At 38.4% G+C, this 11,900-nt stretch overlaps 1 pseudogene; it reads right to left on the bottom strand.

Annotated features, from left to right (window-relative positions):
• Positions 1-1,244: 1,244 nt before the first annotated feature.
• Positions 1,245-2,428, bottom strand: LOC104663454 (annotated as a pseudogene).
• Between the last annotated feature and the right edge of the window lie 9,472 nt (positions 2,429-11,900).

Genomic DNA, 11,900 nt, shown 5'->3' with positions numbered 1-11,900 from the left:
ATATTAAAACTCAGGCCAGGCGTGGTGGCTCACACCTGTAATCCCAGCACTTTGGGAGGCCGAGGCAGGCGGATCATGAGGTCAGGAGATTGAGACCATCCTGGTTAACATGGTGAAACCCCGTCTCTACTAAAAATACAAAAAATTAACCAAGGGTAGGGGCACACACCTGTAGTCCCAGCTACTCGGGAGGCTGGGGCAAGAGAATCGCTTGAACCCAGGAGGCAGAGGTTGCTGTGAGCCTAGATTGGGCCACTGCACTCCAACCTGGGCGACAGAGCAAGACTCTGTCTCAAACAAAACAAAATAAAACCCAGCTCAGGAGTTCAAGACCACCCTGGGCAACATGGTGAAATCCCGTCTCTACTAAAATAGCTGGGCATGGTGGTGCACACCTGTAGTCCCAGCTACTTGGGAGACTGAGGCACAAGAATCACTTGAGCCCCAGAGGCGGAAGTCGCAGTGAGCCGAGATTGTGCCACTGCGCTCCAGCTTGGGCTACAGAGTGAGACTCCATCTCAAAACAAACAAACAAACAAACAAACAAACAAACAAACAAACAAACTCAGCTCCACCATTTTCCAACTGGTCAATCCTGTGCAAAAATTTTTCTACCTAAATCTAAGTCTAGAGAAAGTTTAAATGCCAAACTAATAAATATATTTTGTAATAATGCATCTGACAATTTTCTTCTGTCTCTTTCTGTCTCTCTCTCTTCCTTCCCCATCCTCCTTCCCTCTTTTCTGTCCTTTATTCTTTCCTTTCTTCAATCATGAGTACTGAAAGCCCTTTTTCTGCTCCATCTCCAGCCATATACTCCCTGGTGTGTTCTGCTAAAACAGAATTGATCGCCTCCTACCATGATAGTTGTTCTTAGTGTTTTGTTTTGTTTTTGTTTTTATTCTTTGTTGAGACAGAACCTCACTCTGTTGCCCAGGTTAGAGTGTGGTGGTGCAATCTCGGCTTACTGCAACTTCTGCCTCCTGGGTTCAAGCAATTCTCATGCCTCAGCCTCCTGAGTAGCAGGGATTACAAGCATGCACCACCATGCCCAGACTTTTTGAATTTTTTTTTTTTTTTTTTTTTTTTACAAACTAGATAGAAACCTTTACTTCACAACTTTATCATCATTCACTTTCTAAAAAGACACAGACTGGGGCACACAGCTGAAAACACTGGGAGGCCAGATGCTGGCATCTTCCAGGTGGGAGCATAGCCGTGATCACCCTAGGGCCGATGTCTCCTGGGGCTCTCAGGCATCATGGACCAGATGCACATGGACTATTGTCCAATACCAGCTTTACTTAGAGCCACCTACTTTTTTGGGGCCATTGGTCCTTATTTCATGCCAGATTTTCACTAGAGGCTCCCTGTTCTTCCAAATCAGTCCATGGCCATAAGTAACATACCATATTCCACAAAGAGCTCCCGCAAGATGTGCTGCATGATCAAAAAATTTCCATCCCCGGATCATTCCTGCTGTATCCATGGCGATAATGGCTTTTAGGGCATTCCTTGCTGTGAACATCAACATCAGAAGGAAAATAATGGCAAGCCTCCCTTCTGGGATCTTAGTGCAGACAGCTGCGATGGCACCACATGCACCAAGTGATGGTCCATACCTTCCTGTGGCAACTTTACCCACGTAACTGACAACATTGGAAATAACACCTGCAGATAGGTACAGTGCCATGAACTGCTCTTGACCCAGAATGTTCACTATGCTGGAAGAGAAGCTCCACAAAACATACGTATTTGCTGCCATGTGAAATAAGGAGAAATGACTGTATGTTGACAGCAGCTTTGGAGAATAAAGGACCTTTGAGGCTGGATTCGATGCGAAATATCTGATTGTTGTCCGTTGTAGAGAAGGTACTCTCCATAAACAGAATACAAGGACATTTGCAGCTGTAATACCTGTCACAGTCCACTGGCCATCACTTAGATTATTCCACCACTTGTTAATCTCCTTCTGAAGTCTCCTTCTTTATGTGGTCTTATGGTATCCAACCAATCAGCTTTTATACCATCAAAGTAACTCTGGACCCTGGATTTCAGTGATTTATATTGTCAAAGAGCAGCTGATCCAAATGCACAGCCTGTAAACCCAACAGTAAAAAATAAAGGTTTTATGAAACTCCTTATAGGATAGGGAGAAGGATAAAAGACTGTTTCTTCCACAGGAGGAATCAAAGCACTTCTCTTGTATGCTTCACCACTTGTCCCTGTGTCTGATCTTCGAGGTTCAACCTTCCTGGGTGCTTTTCTGAATCCTCATTTTTTACTGAATAAATAAGTTAAAACTGCATCCGAGCAACCGTGGCAGGGCTAGGGCCACAGGGAGCTCCTTGCAGCTGTGGCCACCCACCGACACAGCCCACGCCTGGCCACAACCCCAGCCTCTCTGTGCCCAGCCTCGCCAGGCCATCTTCCTGACCTCTGCCCCACCATGGCCCGACCTTCAACTTTTTGTATTTTTAGTAGAGAGGGGTTTCACCTTGTTGGCCAGGCTGCTCTCGAATTCCTGACTTAAGTTATCTGCTTGCCTCAGCTTCCCAAAGTGCTGGGATTACAGGTGTGAGCCATCGCACCCCACCATGGTTCTCACTTCTTTGCCTCCTTGGTTTCCTTCGGCTAAAGTGGTTTTAATTTTGTGTTGCCTTGGTGAGATTTTTACTCACCAAGATCCTTCAAGATCTCACAGAAGTATCACTTTTACATTGAAATTTTTCCTATACCCCCTTTTATTCCTCCTCTAAGTTTACTTGATTGCTTCTCTCATTTATCTCTTTGCCCCAATCATATGCTGTACATATCTCTATGGTTAATGATTCCAGCTTCACCCTATTCTATGCCTACACTTGATATTTCACATCTGTGAATCATGTCTGGCTCATCAATAAAGCAGAACTATCACAGGACACTTTATCAGAAGGGTTGAGACACGTCATGAGAGATAATGCATTTTAACAAGAAAACCAGGGAAAGAATCTTGTGTTAGCCTTTGGAAATAAGGAAACCAGTATGCTATCAATCTAACACTAGGACTCCCCCAGCTTTGTCCTATATCACTGTTCTACCTGTACTTGAGACTGAGTTACAGAAGGAAAGATAGTTGGGCATAAAACTGAAATAAAACTTTTTGAATATACACAGAACTGTTTGAGCATCTTGAAATTGTAGACAGTCATTCTTTTTAAACAAAAACTACAATGCACCTGAAAGGCATTGAAGCTTGGTACCCAAGAAAACCAAGGGAAGTACCTGACACAGTTGACAGAAGCTAGTAACAATGAGCTCTAGAATTTGTTGCAGATTCCACACTCATTCTGTTTCACTTCTCAGCGACATGTGACTTAACAAACACTATTTTGCAAACTTTATTTGTGCCCTTAATGCTATGGAAGATATCAGGTAAATCATGTTGTTCCTATTTTATCTGATATTTGCCGTCAGTGAAATGAGAACAACATTTTCCACCTACTTCTTGGTGGCTTGTGGGTAGATTATGACATAATATCTGCAAGAGACCGTGAAGGAAGAGATTAAGGTGCTGAGCAATGATGCAGTTGAATGCTTTGGGAAGCATTTATTGAGCTCTGACTATGTGACAGGTAATTAGATAGGCACTGGAGGAGAAAGACAAAGACATGACAACAAAGTAAGTGCACTTATCAAAACACCACTGTAAAGGCAATGAGACTTTATTGAGATCCTCTATGACTTATGCATGCAGAACTGAGAGTCTCCATATGGTAAGCTGACATGTGAGCTGGTAAGTTGTATGATATGAATAAAAATACAGGTGAAATTAGAAAACACATACTAAGCTTAATGAGACCATCGAGGTCTCTGCTAAAAGTTCTACCGTTTTTTTGGACACCCACCAGCAGTCCTTTACTAGTATAAACCTGGATTCTCAGCTTTCTGCCTTGGTAAATAAAATCTGCAAATTACCCAGAGTATAAGAGGCTGCAGAAGTAAGACAAACTCTCCAAAGTTTTCACATCTCCAGAGTCCTAGTCTTCCCCACCCCTGCCAATTTTTAGTTTCAGTAATATGGAAATGGAAGAGAAAGCCATTCAAGTCAGAGGGAAGACCAAATCAATGGCAGAAAAACAATAGCCACATGAGCTTTGGGAAACTTGGAGTCAATGTCAACTCAGCTTCTTACAAGAGACTCTCAGGTAGCATGACTGAAGCAGGCAGGAAGAAAAGTTAACCCTCATGAATTGTGAACATAGTAGGAATTGTGGAAAACTGCAAGTACAAAGCCATCAAAGGGTCCAACTGCTATAAAGCATGGGCCAATTGCCACCATATGAAAAAACAGGTTTATTCTTACTTTTAAATAAAAAGTGGTGAAACCACATTTTTGATGCAAAATCTTCTGATTTTTAAATGTAGGCTTAATTTTATCTTTAAAACACTAAGCAGGCCAAACTATGTATTGCCTTTTCCCTCTCTGTCTTAGATTCTAATTTTTCCTATTTATAAAATGGGATTAATAATTCCTGTTTGGCAGTGTCCTGTGGATTACAGTATGTGGGGGCTAGGATTTGCTGGATGCATGTAACTCTTCTTAAGGACACATGTATTCATTACTGATTACATAATCATAATATGATAAAAGACCTACTCAGGGAATGCCTCATTTTAGAAGTGCTCAATCAGGAACTTGATGCCTGTTTGTGCAGAATACACAGAATACACAGGACATCCATTTTTTGAATTTAGGGTTGGAGTCAATCAAAGATTGATTCGTTTTTTTGCAAGATCATTTTGACTGTTTGTGTCTGTCTAGAGTAGTGAATTAAGAAATGTTCTGCATCTGTAACTAGGTTCAGTGAAAAGAAGTCTCAGGATTGATTAATGATGTCTGACAGGGTCTTAGAAAGTGAAAGTGGCCACACACACATGCACATTTGCCATCTCTGAACCAAATGATTCCTAAGTCCACTTCCAGCCCTGAGAGTTTATAAACAAGATTTAATCAAATTTGACCTCCTTTTAATGCCTCACAAATTATTCTGAGGCCTACATTATGAAGATCAGTGTCAATGAAATATTGATTAAGGGAGATTTCTATGTGACAGACTGTTGTATTAACCAGCTTTGTCCTTTTCTTATGCGACATCCACTTTCAGCACTTCACAGAACAGATTTATTAACTGAGTTGTCTAATGTCATTATTTTTTACTATGCTTGATGAAATCCTATATGCTTCATTCTGGTTTAACTTGAAAGACACCTGATTGTGTTCTGTATGTATGATACTAAGGACACACTGATGAATAATAATAGGTGCCTTTATTAAATGTGTTTCCTGACATTCTCAGTAAAACAGACAAAAGAACAAACGAGCAAAATGTAAGGTGAGGTGTAGCATCACAAAAGTTTCCACCCCTCATTCTTAAACTTTTCTATGAAAATCGAAGAGATAGATTGCCCTCAAGAAATCTGAAGCCAAAAATCACAATAAGTAGCCACAGAGTAAATATTTAAATATCTAAGAATAAACGTCTTGGGATTCTTGTTCTATATTTTAAGAAAAATTTGTAAATGCTACATAATATGTTTCTTCTAATTCATTGGGCTTTTTAATCTCAAATTCTTCCAGGAAAATTGGTAAAATTTTTAAAAATGTGCTAGGCTTCCCATGTGGGTTTCTGGGAACTTTACGTGGCCATATGTAAACTCAGCCCAAGAAGCAGTGATGACTCCAACAGAGAAGCATCATAAAATGGTCAAGAAACAAATTGTTCATTTATTTACTTATTTATTTACTTTTTTGAGACAGAGTCTCATTTTGTAGCCCAGGCTGGAGTGGAGTGGCTTGATCTCCACTCACTACAAGCTCTGCCTCCCGGGTTCATGCCGTTCTCCTGCCTCAGCCTCCCAAGTAGCTGGGACTACAGGTGCACGCCACCATGCCTGGCTAATTTTATGTATTTTTAGTAGAAACAGGGTTTCACCATGTTAGCCAGGATGGTTTCGATCTCCCGACCTCATGATCTGCCCGCCTTGGCTTCCCAAAGTGCTGTTAATCTCGTTTTTAAATAAGAAATAAGAAATTTTCGTAGCTGAAATCAGACTTGAGTGGAGGTCAGGGAAGATAATCCATTCAGAGGAAAGAGTTTATATAAAGACATGGAGGTATTAAATAGCACAGTGTCTCCAGGAAACTACAAATAGTTTTCTACTGCTGGATGAAGTTTCCAGATTGAGCATGGCATGAATAAGGTAAGAGAGAAAGGAAGGAGCCAATGTGTACAATAAGCAGGTCTGTTAGAAACATCACATTCTTTCCAAATATGTATTTTTCATTAAATTTTTTTTAATTGCTGTCTTCCTTTCTGCTCAACTTCCTACTCATAGACCAAAACGCAGATCAGGTGAAAGCTTTTTTCTCCTTCTTCTTCATTCATAAACTGTACTTCTGAATCACATTATCCGTGACAACCCTCTGTTCTGCCTTGGCCACCTATCAAAGGCCTCCTCTCACTGCTGATCAATGGTTCTTCTGGCACTGGAACTGAGCCAAAAATAAAACAGCCATTGATGAAAGAGCAAAGCAGCAATTCCGTGAGAACAAAACGTCCTGACCAGAGTGCAGGCTGAGTGTTTCCTCTCAATAAAAAGCACTCTGCCATTGTAGAACTCATTCACTGAACGGCCCATATAGGGGTGGCGCTATCCTTTGAAAGCCATTAATAAGCCACCTTCTATGTTTAACCTTGTGATCCTTTTGAGGAAATACTTAGAATAGAAAACTAGACTGTATTGAAAAAAAAGAAGTTCTACTTTGAGGGTCTGAGGGCCAAAAGCCATTTGAAGATGTTCTTCCAGCTTCCTTTGACCACTTCCTATAATGCTACCTTTTTTATTTACTGGCTCTTATTCTCATCAAAAAGAACTTCAAGAGTTCTTCCCATGCACACAATTGGAAGCAGCAATATTTCTCTTCCTGAGAACCAAAAAGACTTTCAATAATGTTCATAATGTGCATCATCTTTGAAGTCTTCTGTAAATATCTCAGAGATGAATTAATTGGCTATATTTCCAATTTTTTGGATTGTGTTTGTATCTTATGCAATTCGGAGAATGTTGTGATAAACAGGGTGCTAGAACTAATAATGAGAATTGTTACTAAGTATATTTCCACAGCACTGATATATCAAAATACATCGTACTAGTGAGAGCTACCATGCACTGCACCTTTGTTTGTCTGCTGTTCTAGGCACATTACATATTTTCTCTTCTTCAGTTTATATAACTCTTAAACACCTCTTATGGAAGATATGATAACTCCCATTTTAGAGAGAGGGGGATTAAGGCTTATAGGGGTTGATTTGCTTTCATACATTTACAACAGTGTAAATGTCAGAGCTGGTTCAGCAACAAGAACTCTGAGTTCACCAGTATATTTTCTTAGTCAATATCTGATATGGTTTGGCTGTGCCCTCACCCAAAATCTCATTTTGAATTGTAATCCCCATAATCCCCACATGTCAAGGGTGGGACCAGGGGAAAGTAATTGGATTATGGGGGTGGTTTCCCCCATGCTGTTCTTGTGATAGTTAGTCTCATGAGATCTGATGGTTTTAGAAGTGTCTGGCATTTCCCCTGCTTGCACTCACTCCATCTTGCCACTTTGTAAAAAAGGTACCTGTTTCTCCTTTGCCTCTGCTGTGATTGTAAGTTTCCCGAGACTTCCCCAGCAACACATAACTGTGAGTCAATTAAAATTCTTTCCTTTATAAATTATCTAGTTTCTGGTATTTCCTCATAGCAGTATGAGAACAAACTAATACAGTATCTTAAATGGTACTTCATGCATGTGGTTCCTTTGCATCTGTAGTGTACTCTGCCTAAAATCCTCATTTACCTCTATTTGTATAACTCTTTTCTTTAAGATCTGACTTTGGATGTCACTACTGGTAGCCAGTTATACATATTCTCACAAAGTCTAGGCTAGGTGGTTGTTGTATGTGGTTCCATATCATTTTGTGTTTCCCTCTTTGCAACATTTACTGTGCTGTTTAAATTGCTTAATCTGAGGTCCTCCAAGGCGGTGATCATGTCCTTCACCTGCACATGTCACATAGAATACCTGGCAAAAAACTAGTGCTCAATAACTGTTAATAACCCATCAAGTATTTTGCCTTTCAGTGGCATTTGAGACTTTCCAAATGCATTCATGTAATCTGGCTCATTTAATGATACGTAAAAGCTGGTGTAATCAGTAAAGTGCTATTTCAAGTGAAATATCACAATTAAATATAAACATACGAATTAGCTAGAAGAATCTGATTATACAAGATAATGTGCTTTCATATATTACAGCTGTAATACTATGCCATATCTATTCCATATATTACACATGTGTACCATATCACAGTACGGTCATTTTAATAATAATGATTCTTCCAATCCATGAGCATGTATATTAGTCAGTTCTCATGCTGCTAATAAAGACATACTTGAGACTGGGTAATTTACAGAGAAAAAGAGCTTTAATGAACTCACAGTTCCACACGGCTGGGGAGGCCTCATAACCATGGTGGAAGGTAAAGGAGGAGAAAAGGCACATCTTACATGGCAGCAGACAAGAGCGCATGTGCAGGGGAACTGCCCTTTATAAAACCATCACATCTCATGAGACCTACTCACTATCACAAGAACAGTACAGCAAAAACCTGCCCCCATGATTCAATTACCTTACACCAGGTCCCTCCCTTGACATGTGGGGATTATGGGAGCTACAATTCAAGGTCAGATTTGGGTAGGGACACAGACAAACCATATCAGCATGGGATGGTTTTCCATTTGGTTGTATCATCTATAATTTCTTTCATCAGTGTTTTGTAGTTCTTATAAAGATCTTTCATATCCCTGATTTAATATATTCCCAGACATTTTTATACCTATTGTAAATGTGATTGCCTTCTTGATTTAGTGCTCAGTTAGAGAATTATTGGTGTATAGGATCACTACTGGTTTCAGTACATTAATTTTATATGCTGAAATGTTGTTTAATTCATTTATCAAATATAAGAGGTTTTTGGTGGCATTATTAGAACTTTCTAGACATAAGATTGTATCATTGGCCAACAGGCATAATTTGACTTTCTATTCTCCAATTTGGATGACTTTAATTTTTATTTTCACTTACCTGATTGCTCTGGTAAGGACTTCTAGTACTATGTTGAATAAGAGTGGTGAAAATGGTTATCCTTGCCTTGTTCCAGTTCTTAGAGGGAGCGCTTTCAACTTTTCCCAGTTAACTATAATGTTGGCTGTGGGTTTGTCATATTTGTCATATACGGCCTTGGTATGTTGAGATATGTTCCTTCTATTCATAGTTAGTTGAGAATTTTCATCATAAAATATGCTGAATTTTATCAGTTGCTTTTTCTGCATCTATTGAGATGATAATACAGTTTGTGTCCTTAATTCTGTTTATGTGGTATATCACATTTATTGATTTACGTATGTTGACTTATCCTCACCTCCCTAGGATAAATTCAACCTCATCATAATGTGTTTATTATTTTTCAATGCACTGTTACATTTAATTTGCTAGTTTTTTCTTTGAGACAGGGTCTCACTCTGTCACCCAGGCTGAAGTGCAGTGGCATGGTCATGTCTCACCACATTCTTGAACTCCTGGGCTCAAATTATCTCCCCATTGCAGGCTTCCAAGTAGCTAGGACTACATGCATGTTCCAGCATGCCTGAATAATTTATTTTTTTATTTTAATTTTTTGTAGAGATGGGGTCCCGCTATGTTGCCCAGGCTGGTCTCAAACTTCTAGCTTTAAATGATCCTCTAGCCTAAGCCTCCCAAACTACTGGTGTTACAGGTGTGAGCCACCACACCCAGCCATTGATTTGCTAATATTCTGTTGAGGATATTTGTGTCTATTTTCATCATGGATATTTGGCCTTGTAGAGTGAGTTAGAAAAATTTCTTTCCTCCTCAACTTGTTGGAATAGTTTCAGGATGACTGGTATTAGCCCTTCTTTGTATTCTTTTTGTAGAATCCATGTCATCCTGGGCTTTTTGTTTTTCTTCTAATTAATTCTTGCTACTCATCATTAGCCTGTTCAGGAGTTCTCTTTCTTCCTGGTTCAATCTCCGCAGATTGTATGTTTCCAGGAATTTATCTATTTTCTCTAGGTTTTTGGATTTGTGAGCATATAGTTGTTCATAATAGTTTCTGATGATCTTTTATATTTCTGTGGTATCATTTGTAATGTCTGTTTTTCATTTCTGATCATAGTTGAGTCTTTTCTTTAGTTTAGCTAGTGGTTTATCGATTTGTTTACCTTTTCAAAGAACTAACCTTTTGTTTTGTTGATCTTTAGTAATTTTTTTGGTCTCCATTTTATTCTGCTCTGATCTTTGTTAGTTCTTTTGTTCTAATAACTTTGGCTTTGGCTTTTCTGGTTTTTCTAGTTCCTTGAGGTGCAACATTAGATTGCTAACTTGTGATAGTTCAACTTTTTTGATGTAAGCATTTAATGCTATAAAATTCCCTCTGAACACTGCTTTTCCTTTATCACACAGGTTTTTATATGTTGTGCATGATTTTCATTTATTTAAAAAATTTTAAAAATTATATCTTAATTTCTTCATTGACTCAATGATTGTTCAGGAACATGCTGTTTAATTTTCATGTATTTGTGTAGTTTCTGAAGTTCTTGGTATTGATTTCTAGTTTTATTCCACTGTGGTCTGAGAAGATACTTGATATAATATCAATTGAAAAAATATGTTAAGACTTGCTTTATGCCCTAATATGTGGTATGTCTTGGAAAATGTTTCATATTCTGATAAAAAATAGTACATTCTGCATTCATTGAGAAGAATGTTCTGTAAATGACCATTAAGTGTACATGGTCTAAAGTCTAATTTAAGTTCAAAGTTCCTTTATTGATTTTCTCTCTCAATCTGTCTACTACTCTGAGTGGGGTGTTGAAGTCTCCCACTATTAATGTATTGCTCTCTAATTCTTTATGTCTAGTTATATTTGTTTTGTAAATTTTGGGGCTCTGATGTTGGGTGCGTATATTTAGAATGTTATATCTTCTCACCAAAGTGATCCCTTTATCATTATGTAATAATCTTGCTTGTCACTTTTTATCGATTTTGATTTAAAGTCTGTTTTATCTGAAATAAGTGTAGCTAATCCTGATGGCCTTTTGCTTCAAATTGCATGGAATATCTTTTTTAATGTCTTTACTTTCAGCCTATATGTGTCTTTTTGGGTAAGGTGAATTTCTTGTAGGCAGCATACAGATGCAGCATGCTTTTTAAAAATCCATTCTGCCAATGTCTATATTTTAAGTGGTACATTTTAACTCATTTAAACAAGATTAATACTGAGATGTGAAGCTTTGTTCCTGTAATATTGTTAATTGTTTATAAGCTGTATAATTTTTTTTCTGTCTTTTTGTCTTTGTGATTTGATGAAATTCTGTTCTGTTGCCATTTGATTCCTGTCTCTTCCTTCTTCATGTGATTGTTTTATAAGAAGTGTAAGTTCTATATTTCCATGTACTTTTCTGATGGTGACTACAGATCTTTTGTTTTTAATGTTTAACACCCCTTTGAGTATTTCTTGTAGGGCTAGTCTAGTGGTGACAAATTCCCTCAGTGTTTGCTTATCTAGGAAATACCTTATTTCTTCTTTATTTATGAAGCTTGCTCTGGCAGGATGTAAAATTCTTGACTGACACTGTTTTCCTTTCAGCACTTTGAAAATGTCATCCCATTTGCTTCTGGCTTCTTAGATTTCTGATGAAAAGTCTACTGTTAGTCTAAGGTAGTCTCCCTTATAGGTGACTAGATGTTTTTCTCTTGCTGATTTTAAAATTATTTTGTTTTGACATTA

The sequence above is a fragment of the Rhinopithecus roxellana genome, chromosome 9 (assembly GCF_007565055.1).
Source record: "Rhinopithecus roxellana isolate Shanxi Qingling chromosome 9, ASM756505v1, whole genome shotgun sequence".
Classification (NCBI taxonomy): Eukaryota; Metazoa; Chordata; class Mammalia; order Primates; family Cercopithecidae; genus Rhinopithecus; species Rhinopithecus roxellana.
Note: the sequence above shows the minus strand (reverse complement) of the source record. Positions and strands in the feature narration are given on the sequence as shown.